At 41.2% G+C, this 15,867-nt stretch overlaps 1 protein-coding gene across 3 annotated transcripts in view; it reads right to left on the minus strand.

Annotated features, from left to right (window-relative positions):
* DLC1 (DLC1 Rho GTPase activating protein) overlaps nucleotides 1–15,867 on the minus strand; it is a 408,242-nt gene that overhangs the window by 99,545 nt on the left and 292,830 nt on the right. The window lies entirely within an intron of this gene.

Genomic DNA, 15,867 nt, shown 5'->3' on the forward strand with positions numbered 1-15,867 from the left:
TGGGATGAACTGGAGGTCAAAAGGGTTTTTGGTTGTAGTCATGTTGGTCTAAGGACATAGGAAGGCAAGTTTTGTTATGTAGATATGATATCTTTTATTAGACCAACTGAGTAATTGCAAAAAAGTTCTTTGCAAGTTTTTGGGTGCAATCACCCTTCTTCAGGCATAGGGTATCTCTGCTGTTCTGAGCTCCCTATGCCTGAAGAAGGGTGATTGAGCCCAAAAGCTTGCTAAGAATTTTTTTCCAACTACTCAGTTGGTCTAATAAAAGATATCATATCTACTCAAAAACCTTGCCTGGAGGTCAAAAAGCATTCTTACTTCCAAGAGTCCATGGAAGGCCTATGGATCAATAGATGGGAAAGAACTAAAAGAGGCACTCCCTGCACTATTTGTTATTAATTGCTGCTGTATTTAGTATAGAAGATTAACTAGCACTGATGCTACTGTCCCTGGCTTTCACTATCGCTAAAGTTGGCTTTAGGACTACTTGCCCCCCTTCCCCCCTCTTCTCCTCTTCCTCAACCTGGTAAGCTCTTTCTCTCATTAGTTAGTGGGAATTAAGAAATAATACCATGAAAGAAAGATAAGGTTTCTGTAGAAATATTTCTTTACTTTAGAATCATAATGATGTATCCCTGATAAAATATAAATATAAATATAACCAGACAGCTGCTCAGATAATTTATTTAAAAATAATTATTGGACAACTGCTTGCTTTCTAGTATACTGGGCTGAACAGCACAAAACCAACTGCCATAATAATCTCTCTCTGTCATTTCTGGCATTTTCAGAAAGGTAAAGGTTAATAGATACAGAGATTACAGGAGATTTTTATATCCTGAACCGAACTACTTTGTAAAGACAACATAGGGAAACCTGCTATACCTGTTCTGTAGAAAAGCAGATGACTTTGCTCCTCAGAGCTACTATCTGGCACCTTGAATGAGCATTCAAGTCATTTGTGAAGAACATTTTTGAGATAGGACAGGTGATACGAGCCATGTAATGCAGTAGTTGTCACTGTGAAATGTCTGCACTTTTCTCAATGGTCAGACAATGACTTGGTCTTACTTGTCATTACCTGCAAGCATCTTACAAGCATTCCATAGGAGTGAATGGAACATTCACACCCAGATTGCTTAGTGAGATCCACCTCTGAGTCCTGCAATTTCAAAAAATTCTAGCTATTTTTATACTTGCTACTGGCTCTGTTGGATCTTATCATGCAATCCTTACTTACTCATGACTCAGTCCTGAAACCTACATAGGCATTTCTCAGCAAACTACGAGAATAATACCATGATTCTGTCCTTCCTTAGGAAGACCTCTCATTGAATTCAATAAGTGCTATTAAACTCTTAGATTTTTGCTGAAGTCAACAGCTAAACTCCAATTGATTTCAAAGGAATCAAGAATGGACCAAAAAGAAGTTTTTCCAGATAAGAGAGTGGGAGTTGGTTCTAATTCTATCCTGATTTTTAAATTAAAAGTCCAGTGAGTCAATAAAAGGAGCAGATGGACAATGGTCAGACATTCAGTCTCTAGGTCTAGGCACTGAACTGATCCAGGAAGGCCATATAGTGTAGATTTGATTTATACTGTACATTCCCCTTCATTTTAATGGTACAGCTGTCAAGAAAAAAACTTCCACCAAAACTAACAAAATACAGAGCTCACCGCTGAGTGGCCTATTAGATATCTTGAGAAAAGGGTGTTCTACACTCAGCTGATTAAACTCTAAAGCTTTAGCCTAGATGAGCCCTTGAAATATTTGAAGTTTGTTCTGTCACTATCAGATGAACACAACAGAACATGCCGACCTGCAGAGGTTCATGACTAAACTGTTTGCAAGGTTAAAAAGAAAGGGAGAGGAAAAGCCATGTTAATCTTCTCCATCCCTAATTTTAATAAAAAGTAAATATTTTTGTAAAACCATTTCAAAGGTTTCCACTTTCAGCTATGTGGCAGGTCAAGATTAGGGAAAACCCAAGCACCTCCTAAGGTTAAGCACATTATTTGTTTCTGTCTTTCAAACTACATCTGAGTGTATTTTGCAGATAAGTTTAGACAGGGTAAAGCTCAAACTCCTTTCCTTTGACTTTTTACCTAGATATAAAGAGCTGTAGATGCAGGAACTTCAGAGCCATTTTCCCCCTCATTACAGATATTCTTCTCAGTTCTTAGAGCTAATAAAATATTTTATTGTGCTAAGGATGCAAAGATTGAAATTTATGATCCATTACTGCTAAAATGCTTTACAACTCAAATTTTTCACAGATGGTATTTTAGAAATTTTGAAAGATTTTTTAAGAGACACTAGGTATTTCATACTGATTTTGCATTGCTTACTGTGTGCTCATTGACATTTTTTAACTATTCCATCTCCTTATGGCTTCACACATTAAAGAGTTTGCACTATTTAAATAGATTGTGGTCACTGAATTCCTCCATTTACTTTTAAATATTATAGAAAACACGGCAATATATTCAGATACTTTAGTAACAGATATTGCATTGGACCTTAGACAGACAGACACACATTTTAGACAGTAGACTGAGTTCTTTATAAAATCCTTTTATAGTATCTGTATAACTTTGATTTGGAAAAATGTGATTGGTTATTAAACTCTGAAGGCAAAGGAAAATATTTCTCCAAAGACTGAAAAAAATTAAACAATTTTTTCTTCATAGATAATTAAAACTGTTCTGATTTGACATTGGTACATTCTATGACAGGTTGATTTAATATTTTGTCGTCATTTAGTACCTTAAACTGTTTTAATTAGTAAGCTGAGAACATATATGATCTATAACAAAAATAATAATTTTCATTTTACGTTTTCCTTCATGCGATAACACAGGATTTTGAGACAGTTCTGATCGGGTTGATATTCAATTCCTTTTGTGATTTTCCCTTAAAGAAACATAGAATCATCGAAAAGTAGGGCTGGAAGGGACCTCAGGAGATCATCTAGTTCAACCTGTTGCTCAATGCAGGGTTATCCCTCTCTAAACCATCCCATACCAGTGCTTGTCTAACCTATTCCTAAAACTACACAATCAACCCTGTCACACAACTACAAGGTATACTGCCCAAAAAACACCAAGAACACCCTAACTTGCCACAGGAAAAGCAGAGGGATGAGGGCTGTCAGTGTCTGCCTTCTGCAGGTGCTGTTAAAATGCCCATCAGAGATCCAAGGAAGATGACTGTGCTATAAGGGAAAGCAAAACCCCCCATAGTCCATACCAATCTGTTAGTGGGGTAAAATCCCTTATCATTCGGTGTAGCACCATGGAAGTAAATGAAGTTATGCTGATTTCCATCAGCTGAAGAGCTAGATTGTGGCATTTTCTTTGATTTCTTCCACTGGGGGAAGGGAGGCAGGAAGCAGGCAAGGGCCCCCCCACCTCCCCACCCCCAGTTCTTAGGAATCCACTGGAAGCAGCAGGACCGCACGAGGGGCTTCAACGCAGAGTGTCCTGTCTGCACTCTTGTCAAGCCTCTCCAGCTTGCTGTGGCCCTTGGACAGTGTGACAGCTGAAAGACCACATTACCAGGGATGCTCCCAGATGAAGCTATTCTGAAACCACATCACAGGGGTTTCCAAACCACAAAATGGAAGCAGATTATTAAAGCCAAGACTCCCAACTAATTTTGGGGGAGAGCACCAGTAGGACAGTGATCATGTTTACATATTCATTAATGTGTGGTGGTTACTCACATTTAATTTTGTACAATCAAGTACTAAATAAATGCCCAGTAACCAGAGCCATTACGCAGTAGCACCACCGAACACCTTTTTAGTGATGCTACTGTGCAGAAGCCTAATAATACTGCGCAGAAGCATATTACCACTGTTTGTGCCGTGATGTGCAGTATTATTAGGCTACTGTACAGTTTGCATCGTGTGTAGACATGCCCAGTGTCTGTTCTCCCCCCCACAGAAGCCCGTCTCTGCTTCCTCCCACCTCCTGGAGACAACAACAAACCTGGGGGAGGAAGAAGTCCTGCAGAGGTGTCATTCTCCTCTTTCTGCAGCAGCACGGGAGAAGTTCCATGGATCTCAGGAGATAATCCAGCCGTATCGTTTTGGAATGCGGGTAACAGATGCTGACAAATTGAGCCTCCTGCAGCTGGCTTACATATGTTCTTCATTTAGTATTCTGTGCTCCAGTCATGGTTATACAGCTGCTACCTATGTATTTACATGGCCCTCATCACTGTAGTATCTAAGCACCTTACATAGCTAGCATTTCCCCTCAGAACTGCTCAACCCTATCAGCCAAATCCAGCCCATCCTTCTATTTTGGTGGAGGTTTTTCACAGTGGGACTAGTGCAGTTCTGGTGTTCAGGCCTGGTGTGGTGGGGAGCATGGACTGGCTAGTTTCGGGCTGAGACCTGAGCATCTGCAGCTACACGTATCTTCTCATCTTCTCTCCCACTGGGTGGCTCTGTAAGCAGCTGCAGGGCAGCTCTCCAGCCATTCCACAGATGAGGCAGTGATTCTTCCCTTTGGGCTTGTGGCTGGTGATTTAACTCAAATATGTGTCACAAATGGATTTTTGCTGTGAGGTATTCATTTCCCCAGTTAGTTTCAGGGGGGAAAAAAAGGTGTGCCCTTTTGGCTGCCAGCCTTTGTATAGATTTTTCCACCCTCTTTTCATCCCTCTCTTGCCTCCCTTCCTCAAGCAACAGTGGTTCCTCTGGACTGTGTTTCACTTGTAACTATGGACAAAATTTTCAGACTGATTCAGGATGTTTATCCCAAAGTACAAAAATGTAGAAGCAGTGACTGAGGTCGCAAACAGAGATTTTAAGGGTCCTCTTGGGAATTCTAAAATAGTTGGTAATACGCCCCACTAAGTTACGTGCAAATACTGCAAGTGATTCTCGAACTGACTGGGTGCAGTTAGCTAAAGCCTGCCTCAGTGTGGTCAGGAAAGATGCCCATTCCTCTCAACTGATCATTTAAGATTAAAAGCTATTTGTCACCAGCATGGCAGCTGTGTTTTTTTCTGAAAGGAAAATAAAGGCTGAGCCTGCATTTTTTTAAACTTCATATAAATCTATATGAAGTCCTGGCAGGAAAAGTAATCCTATGTATATGTCAGCATTCCACAGTGAGGTTTTAATGAAGATCACATGTTGTACATTGGCAAGCGAAGGCATAGAAACGGTACGGTTTTAAGATACTTTGTATGTGCGAAAAACATACCGTAGAAGACATTCATTGAACAGCTGTATTGTTCACAATAGACAACGAGACAGATATTTTCCTTTTGTTTATAGAGCTGAAGTATAAATATGTAAACACACCACAAAACTAAACTGAATTCCATCCTTCATATACAGTACAAATTGCTCTTTGATCATGATAAATTGATTTACCCTTTGCTCATAGTTTCTTGGTTTCATAGGGCTTGAATTTAGGATGTGCTTCAGGCGTTCAAGTCCCATGAATTAACTGGGATTGGACTAATTGTGATGTCAAAGGGAGATAAAAGCACTCAGACCCTGCCCCTCCTCCAGGATTTAGCACCAGCTTGCTCTGTTCTATTTAGGCTCTTGGGCAGCACCCATATCCATGGCTTCTGAGTGCCCTCCACAAGCACAGGAAGCAATGTGACTGCCACCTGTAACACATGGAGATGATAACATTACCTTGTGGTGATGCTAACATGGGTTCATGAAGAAAGTTCTTCTATAAAGATTGCGACACTGAGCTATAGAGAAAAGAGCTGGTTTTAGTGTTGATTTTGCTTTTCTTACTCCAGTCACAAATACAGGCCTCATTGTTGTGTTGAAAGCTCATGAGTTTGCATGTCCACATTTATTGAAAGAGAGAGGTAGTTAGCTGTATTCATGGGCAGATCTAGGATCACAGTGAGAGGGCTGTGGGTACAACCCCTTTGGCTTTGTGGTGCATGCACAGGGGGCTTTCTGAGCTCACCAGCATGTCAGTACAGTCCCCCTAGAGCTCACCAGCTCACTGGCACAGGCTCTGGGCAGAACCCTTGCTCTTGCACAGCTCTGGAGCCCAGGGGGTGAGCATCAGTGCCATTTGTCCTCCCTCCTTCCCTTCCCATCTCTCCTCTCACTGAATTCAGCAGCAGGAGAAAAGAAGGGACAGCAGTGGTGGTGACGCTCACCTCCTGGGCTCTGAAGCTGGATGAAAGCAGGGGTGCCAGCCAACTACTTGGTGAATTCAGAGCTCCAGCAGAAGCTATGCTGACATGCAGATGAGTTCAGAATTCATTGTTCATGAGTCACACAGCATGACGGGAGGTATGACCATGCTGCTGCATCCCTCTAGATCTGCTCCGGGCTGTGTTAGCCAGAAGTCAAGCAGATGGCAGAGCAGGGTGGCACCTTTAGAAACTAACTCATTCAGATAGGAAAAGTACCTTTGCTTCTCTACAATTCCCTGCCTAAGTGCTTCAACCATTTATTGACAAGGCAATTTGATTCCTGCTCCAGGCTCATTCAGTCCTCAGATATTTTACTTAAGCTGCCACCAGAGATGCTGATTACTACTAGATGTGGCAGAGATGGTTGCTGTATTGTGGATACCTGTTTGCTGGAAACTAATCTGACAGTATCACAGTACAGGCCATTAACAGCTGTCAGGGCCAGATTCATAGCTGTGATCTAGATGTGAAGAGTTTCATATCCCAATTCTCTGTTGTCATAAATCACACTGGCTCAGAAAACATTAAGAGCTGTAAAAAATCAAAATGTTTATTCTCCTCTTTTCTTGGAATTTTTTTGTTCACAGGCTGGATGGTTGGACAAACCAAATGATCCACATATTTCATCTTGGGAATTTGGCATCTTTTCCCCTTACAGAAGCATATTTCATGTTGGTCAGGGCTTTTGGCTGCAATTCCACCTCTTTAAGAGGCTGCAAATTGTCGCACAGCTAGTGTAATACTGCATAACGGTAAACACTACAGTGTAGGAATGTTCTAAAGTTCCTATTTATTTAAAGATGTCATTAAATTATGAAACGTTTATTCCATCCTTAGTCTAATTTATATAACTAGGAGTTTTGTCTGGATAAAACCTGAGTAAAAATTGAGTAAGGACTTTGGGATTTAGCCCCTGTGACATTTTTTCAAGATTTCTTTATTTCTGGGTTTGGATATTCTAGTCCATCTGCATTTTGAGTTTTGTTTTGGTCCAGGGAGAAGAATTTGTTTTTCTCAAGGTATTTGCCTTAGAATTTAGGGACAAAATCATTTTGTTTTAGCTCAGTTAAAACGCAATTTATTGCTTGACAGGGACCATGGCTTATTTGTATTGCACCACAGAAGGTAAAACAGAAAAAGAAAGGGGACAGACCTCTCTGACTACCTGGCCCCTGAGGGTCTGCTCCAAGAATGAGTAAAGATTTAAAGTCCTTTGAAGAGATCCATGCACTATTGTTCAGAAGAAGAAAGCCTGTGTGGTTAATCATTCTGGCACCAGCACAAGCATAGATGAAGGAGAATCTAGTAGTGTCAGAGACACTTTTAATCCAGTGATAAAAGTAACAACCACTCAAAGGAACTCTTAACAACACAGAGGTCTGATAAAGAATTAGGGTTTTGATAGGTTTGGCTTTTAAACTAATGTAGATTGAGAGCAGTAATATAAAAGACAAATCATTTAAGAGATGATGAAACTATCATTTCCATATATCCATGGGGTCAGGTCTTAAGTTTGCTTGTTTTTGAGCTACAAACTAAACATGGAGATTACAACATCCCTGATATTATTTACTCAAAGGGAAAATAACATCAATATAAAACAGAAAAGTCAGAGAAAGTTTTCTGAAGGGGATTTTACACAGAGATGAAATTCTGCTGGCGCCTAGAGTTCTAGGCACAATGTATCTAGACATAACAGAATTTTAGGTGCTTGAAAAATAAGTACATGTACATGAGAGAAACAAACAACAAAACTAGTTCCTTCTTATTTTTCTGTTACATCATTTGGGCCTAACACAGGCTGCCCCTTCTTATAGACAGTCAAGAGAAAAAGCTGCCAAGCAGGACACTATGGGTGCATCTGCACATGCAGGCACCTCTGCTTGCAGCAGCTCCAATAGAAGTGGCACAAATCTGAGCTGGGTATTTTTGCCTCCACACACATGCCTGGACCTGCACTTTGGTGTTGGGCAAGTTGTGCCACTTGGGGCAAAATAACCCTGCCCAGATCCTCCCTGATCTGCAGGCAGGGTGAGCTAGAGCCTGGGGCCAGCATCTGTGTTGGCCCCGGCAGTATAAAAACCTACCCTGGCGAGCAGCTCAGGGCTACTTGCCCTCAGGAGCTTCTGAGGCCCAGCCACTTGGTATTTGGGGACACTACCCCTTGTGCCAGCTGGACTGCTGAAGGAGCCCTAACCTGAAGAGGCTCCTGCCCCCTGTATCCACTGCAGCAGTCTGGCAGTGGGGGCTGCTGCCAAGCTGTCACCTGCTGCCACCTGCAACAGCGTCCGCCCCCTTGGAGCTGTACCCCAAGGCTGCGCCCTTGCCAGACCCAGATGGAGTGCCCCCACTCTGCCATCTGGGCAGATGTCGCCCAGAAGATGTGCTCCTTGTGGTGGCCTACTTTAAACTGTTAAAGCATATCCTCTTGGCCCCAAATGGAATAGTGCCCCGCACCACTTTTTTTTCCAGGGTGTTTTTATTGGGTGCCTGGAAATAGAGGTATCAGATTTTGAGCCCATGCTGCGAATATGCAGCACAGGGAACATTTTTTTGTTTTCAGCATGCTTTGGTTTGAGACGCTGCAAGAGACATTTGTGTCCTTGTCTGGTCGTGCCCTATAGTAGTAAGTTAGCTTCTATAGACTTTTGTAAACCCAAGGAATTGAGACTCTTTGACATTGTAGGAAGGCAGCTTATCAGAGACATGACCACCAGGTTCCCTACATCTCAGGATAATCTGCAATCAATACTCTGAACTGAGATCCATTTAAAGGAAGAGCAGTAACTGTCCATAATGAGTTAACTTAAACCACTTTCTATTACAGGAAATAAGCAGGGACTGAATATACTCTATTCGTGACTCCTTCATCAAAACCAAAAATAATATACTGTAATACTGTATAAAATAAAAAATAATCTTACTTTTTAATAGTCATGAATAATCAAAAGATGCTACGATGAAGTATTTTGTTCATAGGACTGGGAGCCAGGAACATCTAAGTTCTGGTGCCAAATCTAAACGTTACTTCCCACTTTACAGAAGTTGTTTAACTTGCACAACCATTTATCTACAAAATATACATAATATTCAAAGGGGTGTTATTACTATTGCTTAATTCTACCTACCTGTCCTTAGGTTTTATATATTCACTTGACACCATCATATCTAGATAAAATTATGATAGCAGTAGTCATGTCCATAACAGGCTTCATGGAATCTCAAGCATTTGTCCTTTTTTTGAGATCAAAAGTGCTTGCAACAGAGCTTTCATTTTTTATTTCCCTTCTGTCTTTCTGTCTCTATAGGTTTTATTGATCCTTTTCTTTTTTGTAGGAATGTATTGGCTAGAAGACATTCAGTGCAGAATGTCACTTGTCATGACATTTTGCACCACTTTGTAAAGATAGAGTTGTGATTGGCCTAAGATCTTCTGGAGTTTTGCTAATGTTTTGCCCTCAGCTCCATGTCCTCTGTGATGATACTGTCCTAGAGGAACACTTCTGTCTTGCTAGTGCAGCACTAAAATTCAGCTCTGATGTAGGTGGATCTTGAGTCACTAATTACTTTGAAAATAGGCACTAATGCCTTACACTGGAGTTGGAAGATTACTGGCGCCTTATTAGCATAGTTTGCAGATGCCTATGCCACAGAGAAAGCAGGCAACTGCATACTGTGCCTGCTGGAGCCTGTGCACTGTGATCGCACTCATCGTCAGACACAGAGCATTACAGCAATCCAGCCTGGAGGTTTTAAAAATGTTTTCAAGATGTGAATTGGTGTGTGTGATAGATTCTAAGCGTTCTTATTAATCACTTCAGGTTTTGCCATTGTATACCTCTAATTGTGGAAATTAACAAGTTGGCCATGGTCTGCCCCGGATAACATTCACTGAACTAGAGAGCTAAAATTGCTCTCAAAGTAGAGATCTATGGTCAGCATTTTAATCTTTGGAAGGGAAGCATACTGCTGAAAATCCTTATGGGAAATTTTGCATACCTGAGGGTCTAGGCTTTACTTCTTAACTTGCAGGAAGATGCTGGTAAGAAAAGTGACTTTTAACTGTTCCCATCATCTTAAGGTGACAGAAAAAAAAATCTACTTCTTCCTTCCACAGTAGAAACAAATTCACTTCAGCTCTTCAGCTTTATAGACACAAAGCAATAAGCTTCCCAATCACTACTTAAGCCTGATTCATCATGAACTTACTTTTCAGTGCTGCCCCAGGGAATATGAAACCACATCACTCTGGGCTTGGAAATAGTTTGGGGTGGAGTGCTCTCAATGGCTCCTTTTGGAGTTGTTCCACTTTGCATGGAATATTTAAATATTCATTAGTGCAGGGCTGGGAAAGCAGGTGTCTTAACCATCAGGCTATGGAGTCATTTCCAGTCCTTCCCTCTCTCTCTGTCTCCATCTCTAAGTAAATGTCCATGAAAAATACAAGAGCTGGAGGGTCTGAGAGCAGGCCTGTACTATGACAATGAAAGAACTAGGTTTGCTTGGTTTTCTCATCTTAAGTAGTCTTCAAATACATAAAAGTCACTGTAAAAGAGGAAGGTATTAATTTATTCTTCATGTCCCCTGGGTACAAGATAAGAATAATGGGCTTGAACTGCAGCAAGGAAGAGTTAGGCTATACATTAGGAAACATTTTCTTACTGAAAGGAGAATTAAGAAATGAAATAAATTACTCAGGGAAGTTGTGGCATCTCTATCACTGTAGGTTATTTACAGGGATCCTGCTTTTCTCTGATTAATCCCCCCCCCCAAAAAAAATTTTTGTATATAAAAAAGGAACCCAAAATCTACATTTTACTATGATTAAAATTAAACACCACTATTTATATAGCAGTATATTAGTGGTGTTTCATTTTGATAATGGAAAAATCTGTTGTATTTTGGGTTACTTTTTTAAATTGAAAAATTGGGGATTTTTTTTTTATCAGAGAAAACTAGGATCCCTGGTTATCAAGACCAGGTCTGAACCATCAGTCAGGAATGGTTTAGGGATATACCAGAAGGTCCCTTGAGATTCCTCCAAGCCCACTGTCTTAGGATTTTATGGTTAGGGCACTCTTCTGGGAGGTGAGATGTGGTTTCAAATAACGTCAGGCAGAAGACTAAGGTCTTCCATAACTCCCTAATCACCGGACTAAAAGGGGAAAATCACCATCTCCTCTTCTCTTTACACCAGTTTTTGTAAATGCTGCCCAAGTCCTCTCATTTCTTTTGTTTTCTCTTGTAAAAAATGATAGACAGAAGCACAACTTTTGCTGAGGGCCAAAGTAAACAGCTTCTTTGATTCAATGTAAAAATTATTAGTTTTGTTTTGGTGAGAAAAAAGGAAAAACACCACTGTAGGTTAGATCTGAACTGAACTGTTGCTATTTTTTAAATTGCTTTTTTGGTTTGGTAGCCAAAATGAAACATCAATTATTTGCATATGTTGTCAGCTACCAGGTTGGGGAAGGCTTGTGAAGACAGGTGTTGGAGAAGAATGATTCTGTGCCAGGACCAAGGAGAGTGGTATATCAGGAAAACGTTTGCTGTGGGAGATGTTGACATTTAGAAAGACTTGACAGTTTTCTGAACACGGGAATGATAATATTTTAGTGGATCCAAGACACGTTCCATCTTAAACCACATGCTCATTATGGGGGGAGGAGGGAGAAGAAAAAACCCAAACAAATATGCATCTGGGGCAAGAAATTTTGAAAACTCTGATTAATAAAATTCCTCTAGCCCTATGAGTCAGAATTCTACTTCAAGCCAGCACATGCAATCCACATTTCCATCCAAAGTAAAGTTTGGATTCATAAATGTTTACTAGTATCCAAACAACAGAGCTGAACACTGACATTCTGCCCTTGGCAAACCTTTGCAGGTATTTCAGACACTTAACATTACACCACAGATTGAGAGAGAATTAATTACTTTATTAAACTTCTCCTATAAATCAGAAAAATGAAACTTAAGATCCTCCATCTGCTTCCCTTAGAGATATATGGAAATATTTGGTCATTAGCTTTAGCTAGAGTTTGTAACATGAACACATTTTGCTAAACAATCCCATTTGATCAGATTTTATGCTTCTCTGATTTTTAAGTTGCATTTACTTATTTGAAAAATACATGTGGGGGTCCCTAAGGTATTGTCTTACATAGAGGACAAAAATTAATGATAACAAAATTTGTTTTAGCAGGTGACATACCTGTGAGTTCATTATGGCTCTAACAGGTGTTATGAAAACTGAAGTTGGCACTAATGAATATTCAGTTTCTCAACCTTGTCTTCTAGAAAAAATACTGTTCATTTTTTTCCTCACTAATCTTTAAGGGATGTTACATGCCACCTACATAAGCTCCTAAATTACTGCATTTACAGTGGTTTTCCCACTGCGTGCTTCAGTACTACTTTGCAGTCACGAAAAAATGATTTTGGTAAATGTATTTCATGACAGTTGTTAAAGAGCACATGGTCCAACTGCAAGAAGTAGGATTGTGTAAGAGCAGTGGTTCTCAGTCAGGGTGCTGCAGCATCCCAGGGTGCTGTAAGATCCTTCAATGGTATCGCAGGGTGCCATTTAATATTAGCACTGTTAGGTGCATAAGCATCTACACATGATTCACAAAATAAACCCAGTTCTAGTTCCTGGCATAGCACTGCACAGCAGTTCAGAAAAAAATGTAATCCATGGTAATCCATAGTATCAAAAATATTCTAACATATTACGATATTTCTGAGTATTTGAAACAAAAGACTTTCTTTACTATTATTCTGTAGTCAAAAAATGCGTGAAAGCTAAAAGCTGGCATTTTCCAAGGGGAATCTTGAGTCCAACAAGGTATACCTTGAGTCAGAATCCAGGCTGCATTTTACTAGAAAGTGTACAGACAAGCAGCAAAGAATACAGGTCCCTGTTTTAGGAAGCTTATTGCCTAGATGTCAGGATTTGATAGGTAGGCAATACAGATAAAAGGGTTAGAGTAGGTTGGAAAAGTACATGAGTGAGTGTGTGTGTGTGTGTGTGTGTGTGAGAGAGTGAGAGTGAGAGTGAGTGAGAGAGAGAGAGAACATGCAAGATAGAAGGAGTAGCAGAAAAGCGGAAATAACAGTTCATCAGTTGCCTACTAAATGCCAAACAGTAGTGCTCTGCAGGCATTGTAGCAAGGGGATTTTTAAAAAATGGATAATCAAGTAGACTTTGTACTTTTTGATGAAGCCTTATAACTGATCTCAATCTTATCATAAACCCTGAGCATGGGGCTGCATGTTGCTCTACTGCCCCAGAAGCTGCCTGGAGAAAATACAACTTACTCACAATCTAGTCATTGATTCCCTCTTTGCTCCATAATAATAATATGTACCAACCCTCCACATAGTTGAAGTTACTGTACCTAACTCATTTGTACTAGCCAAGCTGTACTGACCAGTGCAGTGGGGATCAGGGCTGACCCAAGACTCCATGCTGTCTTTAGACCATCCCAGACCACCTTCATAGGAGAAAGAATTGTGACCATGTGACGACTCCATTCCTGGCTGTGCTCAAACTGGTCAAGCGGGGGGGGGGCATGAGATGGAGTGGGAGTTTGTATTATACCCCCTTACTCCACTGTTGAGAAATGTTCTGAAACGAGGCCCAATATGACTCCTGTTGAACCCAAGCATGAAGCATATTTAACTGCAGGAACAGAAGAGAACAAAGTTTTTCAGATGGGGCCTCTGTGGTCCTGACCAAGGGGATTATAATTAAATGAATCCTGTCACATTTAGCAATCTGGTTCATGGAAAAGTTTATATTACTGCTTTAGGCTATGCATTGCATTGCTGTCAACACTTCAAAGCAATTGAGCAGGCATTTAAATTTGTTCTCCATTTGCTGCGGTTTCTTTGGCCTTTCAGCCATTCCTTGAAATGCTGCCCAACAGTACATCAGTGTCACCAGTAATACAAATGTTGCTATCATCGGGTGGCTTTGGCACAGAGGAAATACTACTGATGACCTCTTGTCTCTGCCACATTGTGTGTGGAATTAAAGAACCTGATTGGTGCATGCTGTTTGGGAATGTAGTCCCAACAATAGTTTGTTTAATATGAGCACTGTTAGAGAAGTACCTTAAGAGAAATCAATTGCCAGTTCTTTTAGAGGTATTACATTGATGAGAATATTTCTGTTTGTGCCCACTCACAGCCCACTGCTTCATCAGAATGTATCATTATAGAAGCAAATGTGTTTTCAGAAGGCTTAATGGGTAGGGAAGAAGGGATGAAGCAATTCTGTTTTATAGGCTGGAATGATTGAATGGCAATGCACTGATCTCAGCAAAAGATCTTAAAAGGTAGAATGGACATTGCCTATTGTTATGAGTGGTACTTCTCATAATTGGTCACAACAGGTCACACACCATATTTACTCAAATCTAAGATGAGGTCTCCCCCTCACCAGCATGGGGGGAAGCCTCTTATCTTAGATTCACATACAAAGTGGAGAGTGGGGCAGGCAACTGCTGCAGCTCTGACTGGCTCTGAGTCTGGGTTGGGGCCAATCAGACCCACACCAGCCTTATTCCTCCCCCACCGTTTGCCCTTGTAGCTCCTTCCCTTCCTCATCCCCTCGGCCCCTTTCCCCTTTTACTGTCAGGTTAAGCTCAGCTCAGGCTCAGGCTGGATTCTCTCCTGGGCATGGAGTATGTGGAAACTCTGTCCCCTGTCTGGCCTATAAGCAGTGCCAACACTGCTGCATGGCTGGCAAGGGCTGCGCATCCATAAGCTGTGCTCCAGGAGGGAACAGAGCCCAAACAGCGTCTGACAGTAAGGCAGTGGTGATGGGGAAGGTGAGTAGTGAGGGAAGAGAAGAGGCAGAAACTGGTGAGTAGGAGGGGAGGGGCTAGGGTGGCCATCATAAAGGACAGTCCAGTTGTCCTCTGTCCTCTATTGATACAACACCAGACGCCTTTATGTCCTCTATTTTTCTCTTGAAGAGAAAAATAGAGGACATAAAGGCATTGAGTTTCTTATCAATAGAGGACAGAGGACAGAGTAGGAAAAAACTGGAACATCCTCTATGGTGGCCACCCTAGGAGGGGCAGAGGCCATGGAGAGCTGGGGGTGGGAGGTGCTGGTGATGGGGAGGGGCAGGAAAGCTTCAAGGGGAAGAAGTAGGAGGGGCAGAGGGCAAAAGGGCTACCTGACCCCGCCAGTACCTACATGACCCCCCTAACCCCTGCTTTCCCTGCTGTACCAGTCAGGGTGGGGGGTAGATTTAAGACATCCCTCTGCTAATTAGATCCTATACCTGGAACATCATAGTACATTTTAATTTTTTCATATATAGAATCTAGTTAATGGGGGGGAGGTCATTGTAAATTCAGGGTCAGCTGACTTAGCTTCAAGTAAATATGGTATTACCTAGCAAAGTACAAGGTAAAGCATTACAGACAAGATCTAAAAGCATGTACCTGGAATGTTTAAATTGTTACACACTGGTATTAAGTATTACTTTGGCAATAAAATTTTGCAGTGTGTGTTTGTGTCATGGAAATTTTGAGTATGTGCTGCCAGCACAGAAGAGGTTAAACTGACATGCGCAGTTTGAAGCTGTGAGTGGAAATTTCCAAGGCTCACCCAGTCCTTGCCCCCTGGGTGACCTGCGGAGCTGTCAATCATTG

This window comes from Crocodylus porosus, unplaced genomic scaffold (assembly GCF_001723895.1).
Source record: "Crocodylus porosus isolate Cpor-Errol unplaced genomic scaffold, CroPor_comp1, whole genome shotgun sequence".
NCBI lineage: Eukaryota > Metazoa > Chordata > Crocodylia > Crocodylidae > Crocodylus > Crocodylus porosus.